General features: G+C 51.6%; 3 non-coding genes across 3 annotated transcripts; all 3 read left to right on the top strand.

The window, feature by feature from the left end:
* Nucleotides 1-1294: 1294 nt before the first annotated feature.
* On the top strand, nt 1295-1367 carry TRNAK-UUU. Its single transcript has one exon. It is a non-coding gene; the product is annotated as a tRNA-Lys (tRNA).
* An 11751-nt stretch (nt 1368-13118) lies between these two features.
* Nucleotides 13119-13191, top strand: TRNAK-CUU. Its single transcript has one exon. It is a non-coding gene; the product is annotated as a tRNA-Lys (tRNA).
* Nucleotides 13192-18685: 5494 nt separating this feature from the next.
* On the top strand, nt 18686-18759 carry TRNAT-AGU. Its single transcript has one exon. It is a non-coding gene; the product is annotated as a tRNA-Thr (tRNA).
* The last annotated feature ends 1771 nt before the right edge of the window (nt 18760-20530 follow it).

The raw sequence follows: 20530 nt of genomic DNA, 5'->3' as shown, positions 1-20530 counted from the left end.
CCCCTGCAACAACCCCACCCATTGCTTCCCTTCTCTCCCACCTCTCCTGGTCTACCGTTATCCCCCATTTGTGTGATGAAGTAATAAAGAATGCATGGATTTGAAACAACACTGACTTTATTGCCTCTGCAAGTAGAGCTCAAAGGGGGGAAGGGAGGGCAGCCTCCAGCTACTATGATATTCCAGGCAGGACTGAATCTCCAGGAGACAAAGCTTAAAGAAGAGAATGACCTGGGAGTCATTCCCGTTTTTGCCCTGGCATCCCTGTCCGACCTCACTGAGGCCAGCCAGGAGCACTCGCGGGACGACAATGACAGATACCAGTCCTACTGTACCGTCTGCCGTCCGGAAGGGAAGGGGATGCTGCTGCACCGCGTCTGCCAGCAGAATCCAGTAGACATACGTTGACATTGAAAAAAGGCGAGAAACAATTTTTTTCCATTTGCTTTCGGGGGGCGGGGGGCGAGATATACCCTGAACCACCCGCGACAATATTTTTGACCCTTCAGACTTTGGGAACTCAGCCAAGAATTCAAATGGTTTTCAGAGAGTGCAGGAACTGTGGGATAGCTACAGACGTCAGTCGCCCCTCCCTCCGTGAGCATCCATTTCATTCTTTGGCCTTCTGGTACGCTTGTCTCAGCTCCTTAAGTTTCAGCACTGTGTTGAGTCCCTGCTGTGGCTTCTGACTATCATGGCCTTGGAAATTTTTTCAAGTGCTTTGGCATTTTGTCTTTTGGAACGGAGTTCTGATAGAACAGATTCATCTCCCCATACAGAGATCAGCTTCAGTATCTCCCGTACAGTCCCTGCTGGAGCTCTTTTTTGATTCTGGGACTGCATGCTCACCTGTGCTGATCCAGCGCTCCATGCTGGGCAAACAGGAAATTAAATTCAAAAGTTCGCGGGGCTTTTCCAGTAAACCTGGCCAATGCATCTGAGTTCAGATTGCTGTCCAGAGCGGTCACAATGGTGCACTGTGGGATGGCGCCTGGAGGCCAATACCATTGAATTGTGGCCACACTAACCCTAATCCGACATGGCAATACCGATTTCAGTGCTACTCCCCTCGTTGGGGAGGAGTACAGATACCGGTATTAAGAGCCCTTTATATTGATATAAAGGGCTTCGTTGTGTGGATTGGTGCAGGGTTAATGTGATTTAACGCTGCTAAATTCAATATAAACTCGTAGTGTTGACCAGGCCAGAGAAAGCAGCAGGTTTCCCCTATTGTTTCCTGCTCATTTTCTTGACTAGTTTCTCCTCTGCACCAACTTGCTCTTTTGGTTTCTGAGCCTGGCTAGCTCAGTTGGCAGAGCATCAGACTTTTAATCTGAGGGTCCAGGGTTCAAGTCCCTGGTCAGGTGATAAACTACTCACCAAGATCTTACACTGTCGTGCTGGAGTCCTCTTTGATGTTACTTTCTCTCTTCAGGATTTTCCCTTTCCTCAGAAGGCCCTTTTTGTGTGTGGGTTTGAAGGGGCAACTTCCTGACAGCCCCTCTGTCCTTGCAGCCTGGAGGAATAAAGGCCTCTGGGCATAGAGCATATTCCTCCCTTGCGCACGCACACACACACACACACACACACACACACACACACAGCTTGCAAGGAAAACCTCACCTGCTCCTCTGCTTTGCAGAATCCAAACACAAGCAAAGCTTGTCAGGCCCCAGTGGGGATGGCAGGGAGTCAGGTGTGGGCAGACAGTGGGCTGTTGCCACAGGCAGGCACCATGGCTTAGCTGGTTAAAGCGCCTGTCTTGTAAACAGAAGATGCTGGATTCAACTCCCGGTGGTGCCTTGTTGCTTAACTTTTAGGGCACCTGGTATTGGCTACTGACAGAGGACAAAACACAGAGCTAGGTGGGCCTTTGGTCCAGCCCACTGTGGCTGTTTAAATTGGGATTGAGGAGAAGGGTGAAGAGGAGCAGGCTCTGGTAAGGGAGTGAGGAGCAGTGAGCATAGGAGGGACTGAGGGTTGGGTCTGAGGGGCACTGGGAAAAGAGGGGACATGGGTTTAGGCTGAAGAGCATCTTCATTTGGGGATCCAGCAGGACAGGGGAAGGCAGCAGGTGATTCTAATTCCTTAGGGATATTCTGTGTGTGTGTGTGTGTGTGTGTGTGTGTGTGTGTGTGTGTGTGTGTGTGAGAGAGAATCTTTGGCCAGGTCTGCACTGCAAAGTTATTTCAGCATCATTATATTGCTCAGGTGTGTGAAAAACACACAACGCTCCCTCGGTCGGTAGCTTTTGGCTGGTGCACACACTGCAATACCACGTCTGGCGACAAAACTGCCCTGTTTTGGTGACAAAATAAAACCACCTCGACGAGAGGCCTAGAGCTTTTTGCAGCAAACTTAAAGTGACAAATTGTCAGTGTAAATGCTGCTGGTCATTATATCATTATAACTGGCTTCTACCAGTATCCCATAATGCCTGCTGTGAACTCGCCTGCCCTGCAGTCCTGCTACAGAGGCTGGGCCCCTCCCCTTTCAGAGCCTTCCCATTTTTAAAAGCCCTGGGGTGTTGTTCCCCCCTGGTCAGGCACCCCTGGGGCCCTGCACGTCACACAGCTCTCCCTGATTTCAGTTGTTAGTGAGGGAGCCTCACTGCTAGCGCAGACTGGACAGTTTCTTGCATGAGAGACACTGTCCCAAAGCAGGACTAAAGTTTGGGAATAGATTCATAGCCTTAAGGTCAGAAGGGACCATTATGATCATCTAGTCTGACCTCCTGCACAATGCAGGCCCCAGAATCTCACCCACCCACTCCTGTAACAAACCCCTAACCTATGTCTGAGTTACTGAAATCCTCAAATCGTGGCTTAAAGACTTCAAGGTGCAGGGAATCCTCCAGCAAGTGACTCCGTGCCCCACGCTGCAGAGGAAGGCGAATGTCCGAGAACAATTCTAGGGGCAGGTGAATGCAGAGCAATGACACTGGAGATGCCCAGACCTCCAATAGGGGCAGCGTGGAAATTAATAATGGGAAGATCATTTGCAAAATTAGTCGTCACTGACAAGCTTTGTCTCTGTTCCTATTTCACGCTGTGGTGTTAGTTAGAGGAATCAGGACAGATTTTTTTACTATATTGATTAAACACTTAATTTTATTTAACTGAGCCAAAAACTTAATGTCACTTATTTTTTCTCTGTCCTAGCAAGAATGAATTGAATGTTGTGACTTTCTGGAAAGTGCAGCGAGATTAAATGTGGGGAATTCAGTCTCTGTGTTTGTGAGCTGATGTTTTCCTCTCACAGGTCAGTGCCTGCATTGAAATGCCAAGAGGGATCTAAGGGCTGGTGTACGCTGGGCACTGAACTGGCAGAGCGACGTCTCTCAGGGTGTGAATCCCCCCTCCCCCCAAACCCTTAGAGTTAAGGTGATCTAAGCCCTGGTTAGTTAGTGCTAAAGAAAAGGAAGAATTGTTCTGTCCATGCAGCTATTACAGGGATGGGAAAACCTCTCCAGTCACTGTCTACTCCAAAGTGCTATAGCAGTGCCACAGCAGCATTTTAAGTGTTGACAGAGTGAAAGTAGATCTGGCTCCAGTTTGCACTGTGGATGCTCAGGTACTAAGACTACAGTAATCATAACAACAGTGCAGAGCTTGCGTAGTTGGCAGGATTTGAACCTGCACAGGGAGACCCCAATGGATTTCTAGTACATCACCTTAACCACTCGGCCACAACTACTTGACATACACCCATTTCCCTACATGATGATTCTGTTCTCACTGAATTGCCACTTCAAATTGCTCAGACCAGCTTCCCCAGCACACTCATGACTGCGCATCAGTGTAAGTGTGTCCTTGGCTGAACAGCGAGAATTCCTGCCCATTTCCCTTCCAGCTGGAGCAGGATGAGAGTGTGTTTGTGTGAATGACATTGCTGTAGATTGTTGTTCATTCCCCACTCCGACAATTCAGACAGTCCCTTTCCTAGTCAAATCTCCAGCACATCGTTCCAATAGCAGGGGGCAGGATTTCTCTGTGGCACTGAAATTTTTTCAGGGGGCTGGCGCGTGAACTCAGCCTTGCATTCCACCCTTGATGTTTCATGGACTAACAACAGCAGCAGAAACAAAGAGCCGAGCCAATATCTCCCTGGCAGGGATGCAGGTGCCACGTCCCCTCTGTCTGACCATCACATTGCAGGAGAGAAGGATTCACTGGAATCGAATGTCCTGGCTCAGACCAGAGACACAGGGAGGTTTCACTGTTCAAGGATCAGTGCAAAGGAAATTTTGTCTCTGTGTGAAACTGAGGTCAGAAATGAAACGTCCACATGGTGGCCCAATGCTCTAGGGAATGTGGGTGAAGGACTCGGGCTGAGAAATGATTTAACAGGGGTTTGTATCAATTTATTGCCCTGATTAAAATCTATGGCTAAAAGGCAGCAACTGTTGTTAGTACTTGTACCTGTGTAGGGACACCCCAGTGGGTGCAAGTCCATTGCCTTCACCAGGGGCAGTCGATTATTTTATCAAGGTACAAATTTCTTGGTCAAGGCCTAGGCTCCAGAGAAAACAATACACTGCTGATAAGAAGAAGGACATAAAAATTTTTTGCAGCCACCTTGGGCATAACTATGATGTGTCGTGTTTCACTCTTTATACCTGGCGCCACCTCCTTTCCCTTTAGCCTTGTAGTTGACCAAGGGCAAAGCTGAACATCTCCTCAGATACCAGGGAGTGTTTATGTCCATTCCTGCGAGCTACACAGGGGTTTGATGTTGCTGCTTTCAGTCCTCTGGCTCTGCCGGGATAAGGAACAATTCAGGCTGACACTGAACTGAAGGAGGAAGATCAGATTTTGACAGGCAGAGGGACGCCTCCTCTTAAAGGTGTTTGTCTGGCTGGCAGTCCTGGTTCCCAGGTCTCGCCCGTGGGGCTCCAGCAGTTTTGGGACCAGGTCACTCCCTTGGCCCCACCTGCTGCCCCCAGGCGCTCCCCCCCCCAGGGGCCCCGGCAGTGCAGTGGAGCTGAGCAGCATCTGCCTGCTCGCTCCAGTGGCTGCCGGCCCCTCCCCATGGCAGGGCAGGGTGGGTCTGTGCCTCCATGTGCTGCCCCCGCCCCGAGCCCCTGCAGCCAATGAGATGATGCAGGGGCAGTGTCTGGGGGCAGCAGCACATGGAGGCCCCAGCCCACCCGCCTTGGAGCCCCAGGTAGCGCCACACTCCTGACTCCTCCCAGGCCTGCACCCTCCCCTGCCCACATACCCCTTCCCACTCCCAAACTCCTTTCCAGGCCTGATCCCCTACACACACCCCTGCCCCAACTCCCTCCCAGAGCCTGCACCCCTCTCCTCCATACCCCAGCCCCCAAACTCCCTCCCAGAGCCTGCACCCCTCTCCTTCCCACATGCCCCGTCCTGCCTGCCCCAGTCTCCCACCCAGAGCCTGCACCCCACCCCTCTTCCTGTCCCCGCTACCCCCAGCCCCATCCCAGAGCCAGCACCCAGCACCCAAACTACATCCCAGAGCCTGCACCCCAGAACCCCTCCCCCACTGAAAAACCCTCCCCGAGCCCAAACTCTCACCCCATCTGCACCCAAACTCCCCCCAGAGCCTGCACCCCAATCCCCAGCCCAGGGCCTGCACCCTAGACCTCCTCCCCCCACCCAAACTCCCTCCCAGAACCGTAGGCAGATGTGGGGCAGAGGTTTGGGGGCGGGTTCTAGGTGGTATGAGTGATATTATTGGCCCACTGGGAGGACTGGAGGACTGGCCTGGCCTAAGGTAAATTGAGGTTGAGACCCTGCTTTAAGGGATTGGAGCAATGCTGGAGAGACTGACGGGCAGGGAGCTGGGGAGCTGTGTGTGCCCCAAGGAGAGTTGTTGTTGTGCTCTGGTGACACAGAGCGGGGGTGGGGAGTTTGTAAGCTGTGGTGTTTGTACAGAGATAAAGTTTACTAACCCCCAGATTAAAAACTGTTCCTGCTCTAGGCTACACATGACACTCCTTGTTGAGAGTATAGATCAGCGGTTGAATGTTTCCCTGCAGGGTAATGGGTTCCTAATGCCCTCCCTGGTCAGAGCTCCAGCACCTTCTGTACTCGCACCATGAATGTGAAGAACAAGACTCCAACCCCATCATTCTTCCCTGGCCCGGAGGACCAGAGAGATGGGCCCTTCCTCCAATCACCCTCTGCCCATCGTCCTATCCCAGTTCTGACCTCCAGACTCACAGCTCTGCTGGTGCCCCTCACTCCCAACCCGCAGCCCCCTGGGTTCCCCCCAGCTCTAGCGGTGCCCCTCACTACCAACCCGCAGCCCCTGCTATCCCAGTCCTGACCTCCAGATTCACAGCTCTGCTGGTGCCCCTCACTCCCGACCCGCAGCTCCTGCTATCCCAGTCCTGACCTCCAGACTCACAGCTTTGCTGGTGCCCCTCACTCCCGACCCGCAGCCCCTGCTATCCCAGTCCTGACCTCCAGACTCACAGCTTTGCTGGTGCCCCTCACTCCCGACCCGCAGCCCCTGCTATCCCAGTCCTGACCTCCAGACTCGCAGCTTTGCTGGTGCCCCTCACTTCTGACCCGCAGCCCCCTGGGCTCCTCGCTGAGCTTCCCAGTCACTGCGCTGGTGGTGACCCTCAATCCCGACCCGCAGCCCCTGCTATCCCAGTCCTGACCTCCAGATTGAGAGCTCTACTGATGACCCTCACTCCTGACCTGCAACCCCTGTAAAACTGATGAATGAAATTGTTTTTAATTGTTCACTTTATCAATGTAACTTCTGTTCACCATTCACTACACTTGTCTATATTGTAACTTCTGTTCACTGTTTGCCATATTGTAATTCAAACCCCGTTTTAAAACGCTCACTCCATTTTGTAATAGCTTCCGCCAACCTTCATTTTTGCAAACCCTGCTGTAATCTTATTAGTTTAGTTTAGATGTGTGACTGAAGTATGTATGGATGATGGAATCAACCTCCAGCCCCAGCCTGTCCTGATGAAATAAAGTTCAAACCCCGCTGGCTGAAGATGCAGACAAGAGACCTAACAAAGTAAGAAGAGGCCACCCTAAAAAGAAAAGGTCCAATAGAAGGAAGATCAATGCCAGGTCCCGGGCTGAAAGTCATGCCTGCAATTGACCGGTGATCAATCACCAAACCCAGAGGCAGTGACACAGCAAGACCTACAGACTCTGGATTCAAACTAAAGCCTACAAAAAGGATGGGTGAGAGGGGAGACTTTGGAGGGTAACATTCTGTTGCCAACATGGAAGGACATCGGTGCAGGCCCAACAGAGACCCAGCTCGTCCTTGTGCCCGGCTTTCCTGGCCAGTTACTGCCACAAGCTACGAACCCAAGCTGCAAACTCAAGCTGTCTTCGGGACTGGTAACTATGCAGCAGCTGCAGAACATCTGATGGGTGTTTGTGTGTGTGTGTGTGTACAGGTATTAGGTATAATGTGTGTGTGTACGGATTAAAATATTAGTTATTGGTCATAAATCAAATTGTTATCATAATAATTGTGGCATCTTTGTCTTGCCCCCTGAAAAGATCCTGTGTAGCTTTGTCTGTCCAACACTTGTGGCTTGCCCGGGCAGGCTCCAAGCAGGGGACACCAGGTGCTGCAGGGCGGTTGCCCCCCAACACCACAGCCGGGCGGCCAAAAGCAGCAGCAGCAGCGGAGTTATAGGGGGCGGGGCGCTGCCATGCGGGGCCCGTGTCCCACTCTCTGGGGCTGTGCTCCCTCTGGAGCTACCCTGCCCCAGCTCCTCAGCCTCCTGCCGGGACAGTCCCCCGGCTCTGCCCTCCCAGGTCCCAGCCGGTCCTGGAGGCGGGAGCCCTGGCTGGAGGGACCCTGGGCTGAGGCCTGGCCCGGGAGCCCCACTGCTTACCCCGACCCTGCCAGCACCCGACCAGCTGGAGGCGAGGGGGGAGCGGGCAGTCAGCACTGGTGGGGGGGTGCCCAGGGCCGGGGCAGTAGGGGTGTGGGTGTGGGTGTGGGTGTGGGTGGGGTCGGGGGGAGAGCCCAGCACTGGGGCAGCAGAGGGTGTGGGGGGGCACAGGTGGGAGGGGGGTGAGAGCCCAGGGCTGGGGTGGAGGGCAGCCAAAAATTTTTTTTTTGCTTGGGGCGGCAGAAAGCCTGGAGCCGGCCCTGCAGGTGGGCCAGAAGCCCCCACGCTGTTGTCCTGCTGGGGAGCTCAAAGCCAGGTACTTGCCTCAGGTAAAGGAGCTTCCAGAGGACAAGCTGCCCCTGCACGAAGAGGGATAAAAGTACCTGTCAAACCCTGGGATTGAACCAGGGACCTTTAGATTGTCATGCAACTGAACAAGATTTCTGTGTATGATGCTTCTCTATCCAGGAGGTTTTTGCCGCAGTTGCACACAAAAAGGACGTCATTGGGAGCGGCCCATGAAGACAAGACTCGCTTTTGCCTGCCTTGCTCAGCTTGACTTGCTGCCTCACCCCGTTCCTGCCCTAGTGCCCGGGTTGACCTGGTGGTGGAAGGGGACTGGGGGCCAGTGGCACAGGGAGGAGGTTAAGCTGGACCCTGAGCTAGACTAGACCCTGGCGGTGAGAGTCTGGCCACCACTTGCCCCCCACCCCCCACCCTGTTGTCCTGGCTTCCCCCACTGGGCGTCATTTCGGGAGGGAAGTGGGGCTTCTGCCTCCCCTCCCCGATTTTCACACCGCAGAGGAGTGTGAACAGGAAAACGAACGGCTGCTCCACACCCCCACCGGAGGACCCCGACGCCCTTAGCTGCTCCCCCTGCTCCCCCCCAGCTGTGCTACTGAGTGGAAGTGTCCTGTGCCCATCACACAGAGGTGGATTAATCAAAACCCTCTTCTGCCAGCACCAGGCCTCCTGCTTCTTACACTGGGCCTGCAAGCGAGGGGGCGGCTGGCACAGCGCCAAGAGTCTAACCTGTGAGGCAGGAGGCGGCTGACAGAGCTCCCAGAAGTTATTAAGGGACAGAGACTCCTTGATGCCCTTAGTAACAAGGGTTTGGGGGTCACCGAGGCCAGTAAGGGGGTCATTATGTCGGCCTTATAACCCTGGGGTCAAGTTGTTAGCCAAAAGGGCTCGTTCTCCCTGGAGCTTACCTAATTACACCAAGGAGGCACGGAGACAGGAAGACGAGTACCACACCCTTTATTGATCGGTCAGCTGAGCGGGTGTTCCTCTCGGCTAGTGCCAGAGAAAGAGACACACCTTACATGGCCAGATGGGCCTACCTTTATACCCCGAAACAAACAACTTAGCCTACGTTTGTCTACGTCATTTGGTTGACCTGTAGAACCTGTACATGCATCTATTAGGGGATAATTGGATACGCAGGATACATATATCATTTTGTGGGGGCTACAAGATACATCTGTTGAGGATACATTTGTCATTCTGAAGGGGACACAAGATACATCCGTTGACCCTTTGTACTAGATACTTTGGATGCATACATGTGAACGCAGCTGCATACACTTGGGGAGCCAACATATACTTGGGGAGCCAAACAAAACGGATAAGCGAAATAGCTGACTTAGGTAGATACACGGCCTTCAGTCTAATGAGTTCTGTAAGCTTTCCAACACAGTTTGGACAAGCATAACATAACTTTAGTTTACTCAGGCCTAATACAAACAGGCTTCATTAGCACTATGATTTTCCAACAACTCCCCCCTTTGAGAATACTCACCAAACCTTTTGGCTGAGTTTTCTCACACTTTGAGGCCAAAAAGCAATGAAGCTCTGCAGAAATATTTACAACTGCTCTTTTAAGCTTAGTCACCCCCAACCCAGGAATGAATGCATGGACAAAAGAGTGGAACCTTGCTCATTTAACAACTAAGGGATCGGGGCACTGACTATAACTCAGGTAGGCATACTCAATGGTTTAATTTCCCAGATGCCTCGGTGAATAATTTAGTCCCATATGCATCCTCCCCATGGACCCGGCAGGATTCGGTATGTGGGAGCCCACATCCACCCTAACCAGTCCATATGCTTGGAAGGAGCACTGTAAAACTCCTTTGTTCTATATTGCAAAGAAGCCTTGGTGTTATTTTCCCCAAGGAAGCTGGGAGGCGTTTGAATCCAAAGTACTGGATCTTGGGAGCAATCCCCCAGAAATGGCATCTTCTACTATGACAAATGCTTTCTAGACCCATCAGTAGCAAACACTTAATACTAGTGTTTGTCTGAGAATAGAAGGAAGGGGAGTGTTTACTCTGACACCTCAGTGAGTGACACAGACAGAAAGAGCAAGGCTGTCCTGAAAGAGAATGGATCTGTCTGGAGACAAAGCAGAACCTGAGAATGAGCAACAGTGTGAAAAGAAGAACTTCAAATGTGTGTTAGGTGTTAGATAGGTTGGTCTGACAAATTTCAAGAAAATACCAATGCTCGTAGACTGATGCGGACACTGGCTGCTTCTGATCTTTTACTGAGAGTTCATTGAGAAATATTTTCCTTAACTATGTTATGGAATATTGGGTGGGCTATGAAGGCATCATTCCTCCTGCTTTCGCCATTCGAGACAACATGGCTACATGGCATGCGGCCAGTGCTCACCTTCCAGTCAACTGCTAGAGAAGACAACACAGACAGGGATGGCAGCAGGGCAGACTGGAGCTCGCGGAGATGGTGGGACCAGGTCTCATCAACGGGGAGGTGGCCACCCCAGCATGCACAAGGCTGAGCCAGTAAGTGCGGCGTGTGCTCCACGGTGTCCCTACTCCCTGCACATGGTGGGGTGGGGCAGTTACTGAGTTCGGTTGGTCTGGCAAATTTAGGGCTTGGCTACACTTGCAGAGGTAGAGCACTGGGAGTTAAACCACAGCAGAAACCGCTGCCGTGTGTTCACACGGACAGCTGCAAGCGCACTGGAGTGGCCACATTAGCAGCTCTGGCAATGCCACAGAGAGCAGTGCAGTGTGTTAGCTATCCCAGTGTGCAAGTGGCTGCAACGTGCTTTTCAAATGGGGGGCCGGGGTGGAGTGTGACAGGGAGTGTGTTGTGTGTACGTGGGGGGAGCGACAGTGTGTTTGGGGGGCTGAGAGTGTGTCAGCATGCTGTCTTGTGTGTTCAGAGAGCAGCAGACCCCCACCTCCCCTCATACACACTCACAACAGCAGCAGCATTCCACACTAATGGTTGCTTTGTCCCAGAGCAGATAAGCAGCCGGCTGTCAGAAACGGAGCTTTGAAAGGGGATATCCGCATGCCTGCAACCGATTTCAAAACAATGACCAGAGTGGGCACTTGACTTCAGGGGATTATGGGACATTTCCTGAGGCCAAACACAGTGCAGTGATGCAACACGTCGTCCACACTGATGCCCGGGTATTTCAGCAGGGCTCAGCGAGCTTTATGCTTCTCATGGAGTTGGATTACCAGGAGCGCTCCAGCTGCAGAGCCCAGGTGCTCCATGTGCCTTGCGAGTGTGGACACCTCAGGAGTTAGGGCACCCGGGGCTGCTTTAATGGGCTCTAACTTGCAAGTGTAGCCAAGCCCCTAGACTATGTCACTTGTGTGACTTACTTGTGCTATTGTAATAAATACAATAGACGTGCAATGGTCAGAAATTGCACCAGCAGAGAAGTATATTAAAGGGAAACCCTAAGGAAATTAAGAGTTTAAATTATCCTCCACATGTCCCGCGTCCCACTAAAATGAATCCAACCCACAGGGCACGTGGGCAGAAGTATCGGTGTCAGGATGCTACATTGTTAGCACAGTAAATGAAGCTGCAAAATAAATGATGTTTAAATGACCTCACTCTATTTTTTACAATCCGGTGTTAAGAGGTAATAGATACAGATGGACACCAGGCAGGGTCGTTTGGAGGATGAAGCCTTTATGCTTCCATCCCCCACCACTGTCAAGTTTTAGCCAATTAGGACAAGTCAGCAAATAAGAACAACCTCAGTTTTCAGTAACTGCTGCAGGTAGCAAAGTCCTACAGGGAGCAGTTTCTGGCACTACACCTGTGCAGCTCTGCTCCCCGGCTCTTCTCGGGCTCCTGCTCTCTCCTTAGCTCTGCCCCACTCTGGCCCAGGCAGTTCCAGCTCCCACGGACGATGGGACCCCCTGGCCTGGTGACTCCCTCATTACACTGCCTGGCCTGTCAGTGCGGCTAACTTGGAGCTTTGGCCTCTCCCCATTGCCCCTGGGGACTGTCAGTCTCAGGGTCCTGATTTCCCATTGGCCCTTCCCCCTTCTACTGGGACTGGGAACTAGCCAACCAAAACCCCCACTAAGTTTTAGTAAGGGGCCAACAGTCCCTTACATGAGCCGGCCCCATGAGGGTCACTGATGGCCAGAGAAGGCAGCATGAGCTGGTCCCATGGTGTAATGGGCAGCACTCAGGACTCTAAATCCTGCAATCTGAGTTCAAATCTCAGTGGGGCCTTGTGGTAAAGCCCTGGAGCTCACACTGCTCCACTTCCCTGTCTCTAGCTCTGCAAGAGCCATTTTTTCCCCTCCTGCTGGATGGGTCAGGGCTCTAGAACTGGCACCTGAGGGTTGGGATTCTCACGGCTTCACCTGGTGCCCACAAGTCTGGCACTTGCCACTGTGCTTGAAGGAAGCAGGGCTGGGCAGGTGGGAGCCCAGCACCTCTCCTCCTCTGCGCACCTAGAGCAGAGGCGGCTGGTGCTGACAGCTCCAAGGGAAGGCTTAAAAGCCACAGAGGCCAGGGCAAGAGGAGGAGAGGACCATGCCTATGTGTGGCCAGCAGACAGCCACAGGGCCAGCCTGCTCCCTGCTGTGCTGAACCCCACTGAAGGCCACCCACAGACCGGCATGCAGGGCGGCTGCTGATGTTTCTCAGGTCATCTGCTGAGGGAGCCGAGACTCTCTGGGCACAAGAAATTAAGTTCCCAGCGACAAGTGAGACTTAACTGTATGGAGCCAGGTGCAGGGCTTTGGCAGGGAGGCTCGGGCATTGGGGATTGAGGTGCAGCGGATGGACCGGCTGTCTAGGCACAGAGATTTAGTCTCCCTGAGGAGGAGGAGGAATCCTGCTGACAGGCAGTGGCTGTGCAGAAAAAGAGGAGGGGTTCCTGGGACTTTTTTTGCCTCTCTTTTGCCTGCCTGCTCGCTCTTGCCTGCACACTGGGATAATCACTCTTGTGGTGAATGGTGAAGATGTTTCCTAACAAGCCCAGGTAGCTCAGTTGGTAGAGCATCAGGCTCTTAATCTGAGGGTCCAGGGTTCAAGCCCCTGTCTGGGTGCTCAGCTTTTAAGTTGCCTTGTGTGCCAGGAGCCAAACGCTGTTCACAGCCACACAGGGATTCCCAGAAGCTGTGGCCATTTCCTGGAAAGGTTCCTTTCCTTAGCAATCAGGAGAGAGGCCACATCCACAGAAGCAGGCCTAGAACATGCAGTCTCTGGGTGGCAGGAAGTGCTGTGGGGCCAGGTGCTGAGAAAGCCCAGAGGGGGAGCAGCAGAGGTGGGGGGAAGGGAGAGAGAGAAGCAATGAGAACAGAGCACAAGTGTAAAGGGGGCATCTGGTCTGGCTATTGTGGCAAACTTCCCTGGTTTATACATGACCCTGGTGGAATTGGCCTGTGGAAGGATCTGAGTCCCCACCCCCTTACCCAGAGGCTGCCTGACCTCGAGGACTGTTAGGATACAGAGATTCAGGCCTGTCTGCAAAGGCCTGTACTTTAAGAATTTAGGTGTATTTTTATCACTTAGCTAGTTATAAAGATATAAAAGAGAGAATAAAAAATCACTGTCTGTCTGTGTAATGGCCTTCTCTTACTGTGACAGTCTGAGGCCTGGTTCTTCGGCTAAGCAGCAAAGGCAGCCATAAGCTGGGAAGTGTATGGTCACATTCACACATTCCCAACTAGTCACATTGAAATAAGGTGCTATTGGGCTGTGAGGAATACAATCCTGTCCTGATATTCCATCACCTCCAGAGAAAGGGAAACTTAGTTTGGTAGCATCCTGTCTGGCAAGAACTCACTTATCAATAGACACAGCTGGAAAACCCTTATGGTTGTACAGATGTAGTTGTGAAATCCTCCCTTCTGTATTGTTTTGTATGTTTATTTGCATGGTCTCTGTCTGGGTCTGTGATTGTTTCTGTCTGCTGTATAATTAATTTTGTTGGGTGTAACCAGTGAAGGAGGTGGAATATAACCATGTTACAGTATATTAGGACTGGCTAATCTAGAGAAGGAGTGAGGGTACCAGGCAGTGTGGCGGTCGGGGCCATGTGGTGAGTGTCCCGCTGAAGCGCTGGCCACCCCCCTTCTCTCTCCCTCCGCTCCCTCCCCTTCCCCCACTAGACCGGGCGCGCACTCTGCAGCACAGGGAGTCCCTTGGCTAGGGTTTTTTTTGTTTTTCCCCTGCTTTGCTGGCCGCGCCGTTGTTTTTCCCCCGACCCCCCTGCTTTGCTGCTCCAGCCCCACCGTTTTTGTGTTGTCCCCCCCAACTTTGCCACTCCAGCCACGTCGTGTCCCCCCCCGCTTTGCCGCTTCAGTCGCGCTGTATCCCCCCCCACACCCCCACTTTGCCGCTCCACCCCTGCCGTTTTTCCCCCGTTTTGTTGCTCCGGTGGCCCCACCCCATTTTTTTTTCTTGGGGCGGCAAAAAAGCCAGAGCCGGCCCTGCCCACACCTGACTCCCTGCCATCAGCCAAATGAGCTGCCCACAGGTTCTGGCAGCCACAATGAGCCATTTGGTGTGAGAGCCCAGACCTGCCCCTGTCCCAGAGGAGGGGTCATCTGTGACAGGCTGGAACACTGACCTATCAGCTCTTAACACCCAAACTTTCAGTAATTCTGTTATCAGTGTAATTTAAACAGCCAGACTGGGCTGGACCAAAGGCCCATCTAGCTCTGTGTTTTGTCCTCCGACAGTAGCCAATACCAGGTGCCCCAAAAGGTGATCAATAAGGCACCACTGGGAGTTGAACCCAGGATCTCCTGTTTACAAGACAGGTGCTTTAGCTAGCTACGCCATGGTGCCTGCCTGTGACAACAGCCCAGTGTCTGCCCACACCTGACTCACTGCCATCCCCACTGGGGCCTGACAAGCTTTGCTTGTGTTTGGATTCTGCAAAGCAGAGGAGCAGGTGAGGTTTTCCTTGCAAGGTGTGTGTGTGGGGGCCAGGTCTGCACTACAAAGTTGTTTCAGCAGAATAATATTGCTCAGGTGTGTGAAAACTCCCTCGGTCGGCAGCTTGTGGCTGGTGCACACACTGCAATGCCACGTCTGGCGACAAAACTGCCCTGTTTTGGTGACAAAATAAAACGACTTTGATGAGAGGTCTAGAGCTTTTTGCAGCAAACTTAAAGTGACAGAGTAGACGCTGCTGTTCATTATATCACCATAACTGGCCTCCTCCAGTATCCCACAATGCCGGCCGTGAACTCGCCTGCCCTGTATTCCTGCTACAGAGCCATGGGCCCCTCCCCTTTAATCGCGCTGGGAAGTTCTGACAGCTGAGCCTGCTGCTCTGCTCCGGCAGCCAGGAGCAAATCACTGCCGTGGATGCTGCTCTCTCCCGCCCTGCGAACACAGAGCAGGGTGGCGGGAACTTCCATACATTGTGGGGGGGGGGGCACCGGCATCCGAACTGTGATGCCCCCATGACACCCCTTCCCTCGAGGAGGCTCTTACCTTCTAAACAGAGACGGCTGTTTTCTTGTAAAATCACTAAAAGGGAAGAAGAAAACTCGAAAGAGGTTCCTCCTGGTGCTCACGTCCGTTTACCCGAATACTCTCTCAGTCCTCAAAGAGAGACCTGGAGAAGGAGACTTGCTGAAGCAAAGCCACAGGGGTCTCTGAGGTTTCCCTGGCCCCTCGCCCCTGTCCTGCCTGGCTGATGTCAGCATCTCTCTGTGAGGTCACCACCTCCCCACCACCTTTGACCAATAGTCTGAGGTCCTGCAAAAGGCCTTTGTGATGTCACTGCCACACCCCTCCCTTGCTGTGCTAATGTCCTGCCCCTGGCCAGGAACTTTGGAGGTTTGAGCTACTCCCTGTAGATCACCCCACTCAAGGAGCATTCGTTCTAGGCAGCAAGCCGGCTAGACAGGAAAACATCAGACGCTGCTCCCAATGCTACACTCAGTTTTTCAGAAATTAGTCGACTTTATGGCCAGAAGAGACCATTAGAGCAGCTAATCTGACCCCCTGCATATCACAGGCCTCCTGTATGACACCAGAGCTACTTTTGGAGGCAAAAGCAACAAAGAATCCTGTGGCACCTTATAGACTAACAGACGTTCTGCAGCATGAGCTTTCGTGGGTGAATACCCACTTCTTCAGATGCCTTTCTGGAATGTGTTGGAGGCAACACATTCCAGAAAGGCAGCTAGTCTTCATTGATTGACGTCAAGAGATGGAGAATCCACCACTTTCCTTGGTAGCTTGTTCCTGTGGTGAATCATCCTCGCTGTTGAATATTTGTGCCTTAGTTGTAATATGAATTTGTCTCTTTTCACCTTCCAGCCATTGGGTCTTGTTATGCCTTTCTCTGCGAGATTAAAGAGCCCTTTCATACCCAATCTTTTCTCTCCATTAAGGCCCTTCAACACTTCAATGAAGTCACTTTTCATTCATGAAGGACCCCCCGCCGCCAAATTGCTGCCGAAGACCCAGAGTGGAAGTATCTCCGGAGGCCCGGACCCCACAAGAGTTTTCCAGAGCTCCCGGAGTTAGTGAAGGGACCCTGCTCCAGGAGCCCCAAAAAACTCTTGTGGGGGCCCCTGCGGGGACCAGGGCAAATTGCCCCACTTACTCCACCATCTGGGCAGCCCTGATGGGACCTGGAGCTGCTGTTATTTCAGGACTCCTGTGAGACCCTCAGCTGGTTGGTTTGCACTCTGCTCTTGGGACTCTCTCTCCTCCTCCCTCTCTGCTGCTCTCCTCCCCTAGACATTGAACCCAGCCCTTGCTGCTGCCAACACCAACTGGCAGAAGGGCCTATAAGTCCCCTGCCTGAGGGGAGGCCAATGCATGTGGTCGGCCATAAGCAATATGATATTTTCTGTCTTATTCTCTATCCCTTTCTTAATGATTCCCAAGATTCTCTTTGCTTTTTTGCCCGTCGTTGCACACTGAGTGGATGTTTTCAGAGAACTATCCGCAGTGACTCCAAAATCCCTCACTTGAGTGGCAACAACTATTTTTGGCCTCGTCATTTTATATGTATAGTTGGGATTATGTTTTCCAATGTGCATCACTTTGCATTTATCAACAAATCTGTCATTTTGTTGCCCTTTCACCCAGTTTTGTGAGATCTTTTTGTAACTCTTCACAGGCTGCTTTGGACTTAACTTTCCTGAGTATTTTTGGATCATCTGCAAATTTAGCCACCTCGCTGTTTGCCCCTTTTTCCAGATCATTTATGAATATGTTGAATAGCTCTTATCCCAGAGGCCCTGGGGGGCACCACTATTGACCTCTCTCCATTTTGAAAACTGACCATTTATTCCTACCTTGTAACCAGTTATTTACCCATGAGAGGACCTTCCCTCTCATCCCATGAGAGTGTAATAGAGCAGAATAGGGCTTCCTTGGGAGGGGGAGTGAACTGAGAATATATCAGGGGGTCGTGCACATTTATTGTCCTGGTGAAAAAGTGTGTCTGATACTCAGTCTTTGCTGCTCCTGCCGGCTGTGACTGCTGAGGACATTTTCCTTCTCTGCTCCAGGGTCTCTCTTCTGCCAGATTCTCAAAAGTCAGGCCCCTGCAGACTATGGCAGAGCAGTTTGGTAATAGGCTGCAGGACTCACCACGTAAGAATGTAACTGCTGTAGCACCTTGACTGTCCATGGGCCAAATCCTGCAGCCCTGGATAACCTCCCACTGATGGTGATGGGAATTGAGCCTTTGTAACTAGCTGCTTGTACCTGAGGTCTCAGTTATGGATTAAACTGGTGGCAAACACAGCTTCAGCCAAAGAAGAGAAGGATATAAGTGAAAGAGCAAAGCTGGCCATCTGGGGAGCTGCTGCAGTCCCATCACCACAGCTGGAAGGGAGAAGAGGAAAACTCCCTAAAGTCCTGTGAGCAGCCCTGAGAAAAGGAAGTTTGTCAGTGAGATCAGTCGCAATAACTGTGAAATGAAGGAGTGCTTTCTCCTCTGTGCCGACATGGCTGAATTGTGTTACTTTACTGTGAGAATAAGCTTTAAAATATCCTGCTCTAATTTCAGGATCAGTCTGTAATCATAACTGGACTCTGTGGGAAGTGGCCTCTGGATAGTGATCTTTGGGCAGAGCTGGCTGAAGAGCCTTCCTACCCACCAGGAGATCCTGGCTTGGCCTGACAGTTCTTCCTTGCTGAACCTGGCTTTTTTTTCAGGCTCCTTTCTTTTATTTTATTTCTTCTAATGAAAAGAAAAGACCTCACTGCACAATCCTTGTAAGTGCTTGTTCAAGACACAGAGACCCTTCCTTGCAGCTAAGTCTTGGAAAGCATTAAGTGGTACGTCTGGAGCTGATGGAAAGGTTACCATGACTCAGAGTTGAGCTGAAGCTGCTGTGACTGAAACACAGAGCACTAATCAGTATCTGATCACAGCAGCTTGTGGGAGAAGTGCATGTTAGAAACCCTCTGTCAGCTCAGCTGTGGCTTTCTGTGCACTGAGCCAGCCTGCTCAAGGTCTGCAAGTCTTGAGGGAAATGGGGCACATTTTTACTTTGGAATTTGAAGGTGTAGTCTTGGACCATCAAGTGGAGTGGTTGCAAACAGCCTGTTGGGGAAGGCACCATGGCTTAGTAGGCTAAAGCGCCTGTCTAGTAAACAGGAGATCCTGGGTTCAACTCCCAGTGGTGCCTTGTTCTATAGCTTTTGTCTCCTCTGCTCACATTTTCCTGTGTCTTCCTAGGAAACAGAAGAGACCTCCCTTGACAATCCAAGTAATTGCTTGTGAAGAAAAAGGCTTCTTTCCAACGGAGCATTGGAGAGAATCAAATCCTCAGTCTGGTGTTGATGAAAAGGCTATTGGCATTGGCAAGGAGGTTGCTTCTGCTGCAATTTGCTGTGACAGGAGACCCTGTGTTGTGCGGCCATGCAATTCACTGGGGATATCTGTGCACAGAGCCCCTTCTAGAGGGTTCTCTGCAGGGCTTGCAGGAAATGGAGAATGACTGTCCTTTCACTTTTCATGTTATTGTTGATGAAAAATGGAGCAGTTCGGGGAGAAGTCCCAGAGCGTGGCACCATGGCAGAGCTTGCCAAGAGAGCTGCTGGATAAAGAGCAGATTCAGGATCCAGCATCCAGTGCTGCCTTGCTGAACGTGCCTCCTCTTGTCACATTTTGGTCAATCTTTTTTGTTAACGGAGAAGCCCGACTCTGGCTAGCCATACAAATGCTTGCAAAAGAAACGGGTCTTTTTGCTGACAACTGTCAAAAGGAGGCTTTGGATAAACATGGAAACAAGGTCAAGGTCACTGTAACTCATCTTGCATGTGCAGCTGTTGAAGCTACAAGGCAGAGCACTAAGCACAGTATTACCACGGCTGGTCACAGCAGGATCTGTGTGGTGGGATCCGCAGGGTACAATCCCAAACTGTGGAACTGCTCTGTCCTCTTATCTCTCCAGCCTGGGCTGTGTCTTACAATGCTGCACTAGTGACAAGCAGCAAAACCCCCTCCATGTGCTGTGATCACTCAGCCAACAACATGCAGCAATGCACCCAACTAAGTTGCATGAATGCTCTATAAGCCACTCCTCAATTATACGTAGAGAGATACCAGCATATCTCCCCAGCCCTCAGCCTTGCACCTCAGAAATGTACCATCTTACACTGCTCAAAAACTCTTGAAAAGTGCAAGCTCATTAATTAATTCACCCCTTCCTCAAAAAGAAAGTGAACATGCACCAGCCTTTTTAATCTGAGCAGCTTTCCCAAGAACTTTGGACAATTTCACAAGTAAGTTTAAAACATTAAAATAAGTTTATTAACTACAGAACTCCACCAGAGAGGTCCTTTGGGGCCATCTGCCTGTCCCAAGTCAGGGTAAAGGAGGAGGGTTGGGCGTGGGGCTAGCAACTCCACCCTGTAAAAATCAGCTTGCTACAGAAACGCCAACAATAGAGTTAACAGAGACTTTTAGCCTAGAAAAAGAAGGGTCTTCAACTCGAAGATGCATGACACTGGGTGGTGAAAGCCGCGAGGAAGCCACTAAGCCGATCACCCTTCTTGCAGCCAGGAGGATTACCATCGGCACATGGAACGTGAGGACCATGTACGAGTCAGGAAAGACGGCGCAGGTTGCAGCAGAGATGAGGAGCAACAACCTGACCCTACTAGGCATTAGCGAGACAAGATGGACGCAAGCTGGACAGAGACGACTGTTGACAGGAGAGCTGTTGCTGTATTCAGGACATGAAGAGAGCGACGCACACCACACACAGGGAGTAGGCTTCATGTTGTCCAAGCAGGCACAGAGAGCACTGATTGGTTGGGAGGCACATGGTCCCAGGATCATCACAGCATCCTTCAGAACTAAAATGAAGAGGATTAAGATGAATGTTGTTCAGTGCTACGCTCCAACCAATGACAGTGAAGAGGAGGACAAAGACTACTTTTACAACAGACTCC

The sequence above is a fragment of the Mauremys reevesii genome, linkage group 23 (assembly GCF_016161935.1).
Source record: "Mauremys reevesii isolate NIE-2019 linkage group 23, ASM1616193v1, whole genome shotgun sequence".
Taxonomy (NCBI): domain Eukaryota; kingdom Metazoa; phylum Chordata; order Testudines; family Geoemydidae; genus Mauremys; species Mauremys reevesii.
This window is presented reverse-complemented; position numbering and strand designations above follow the sequence as displayed.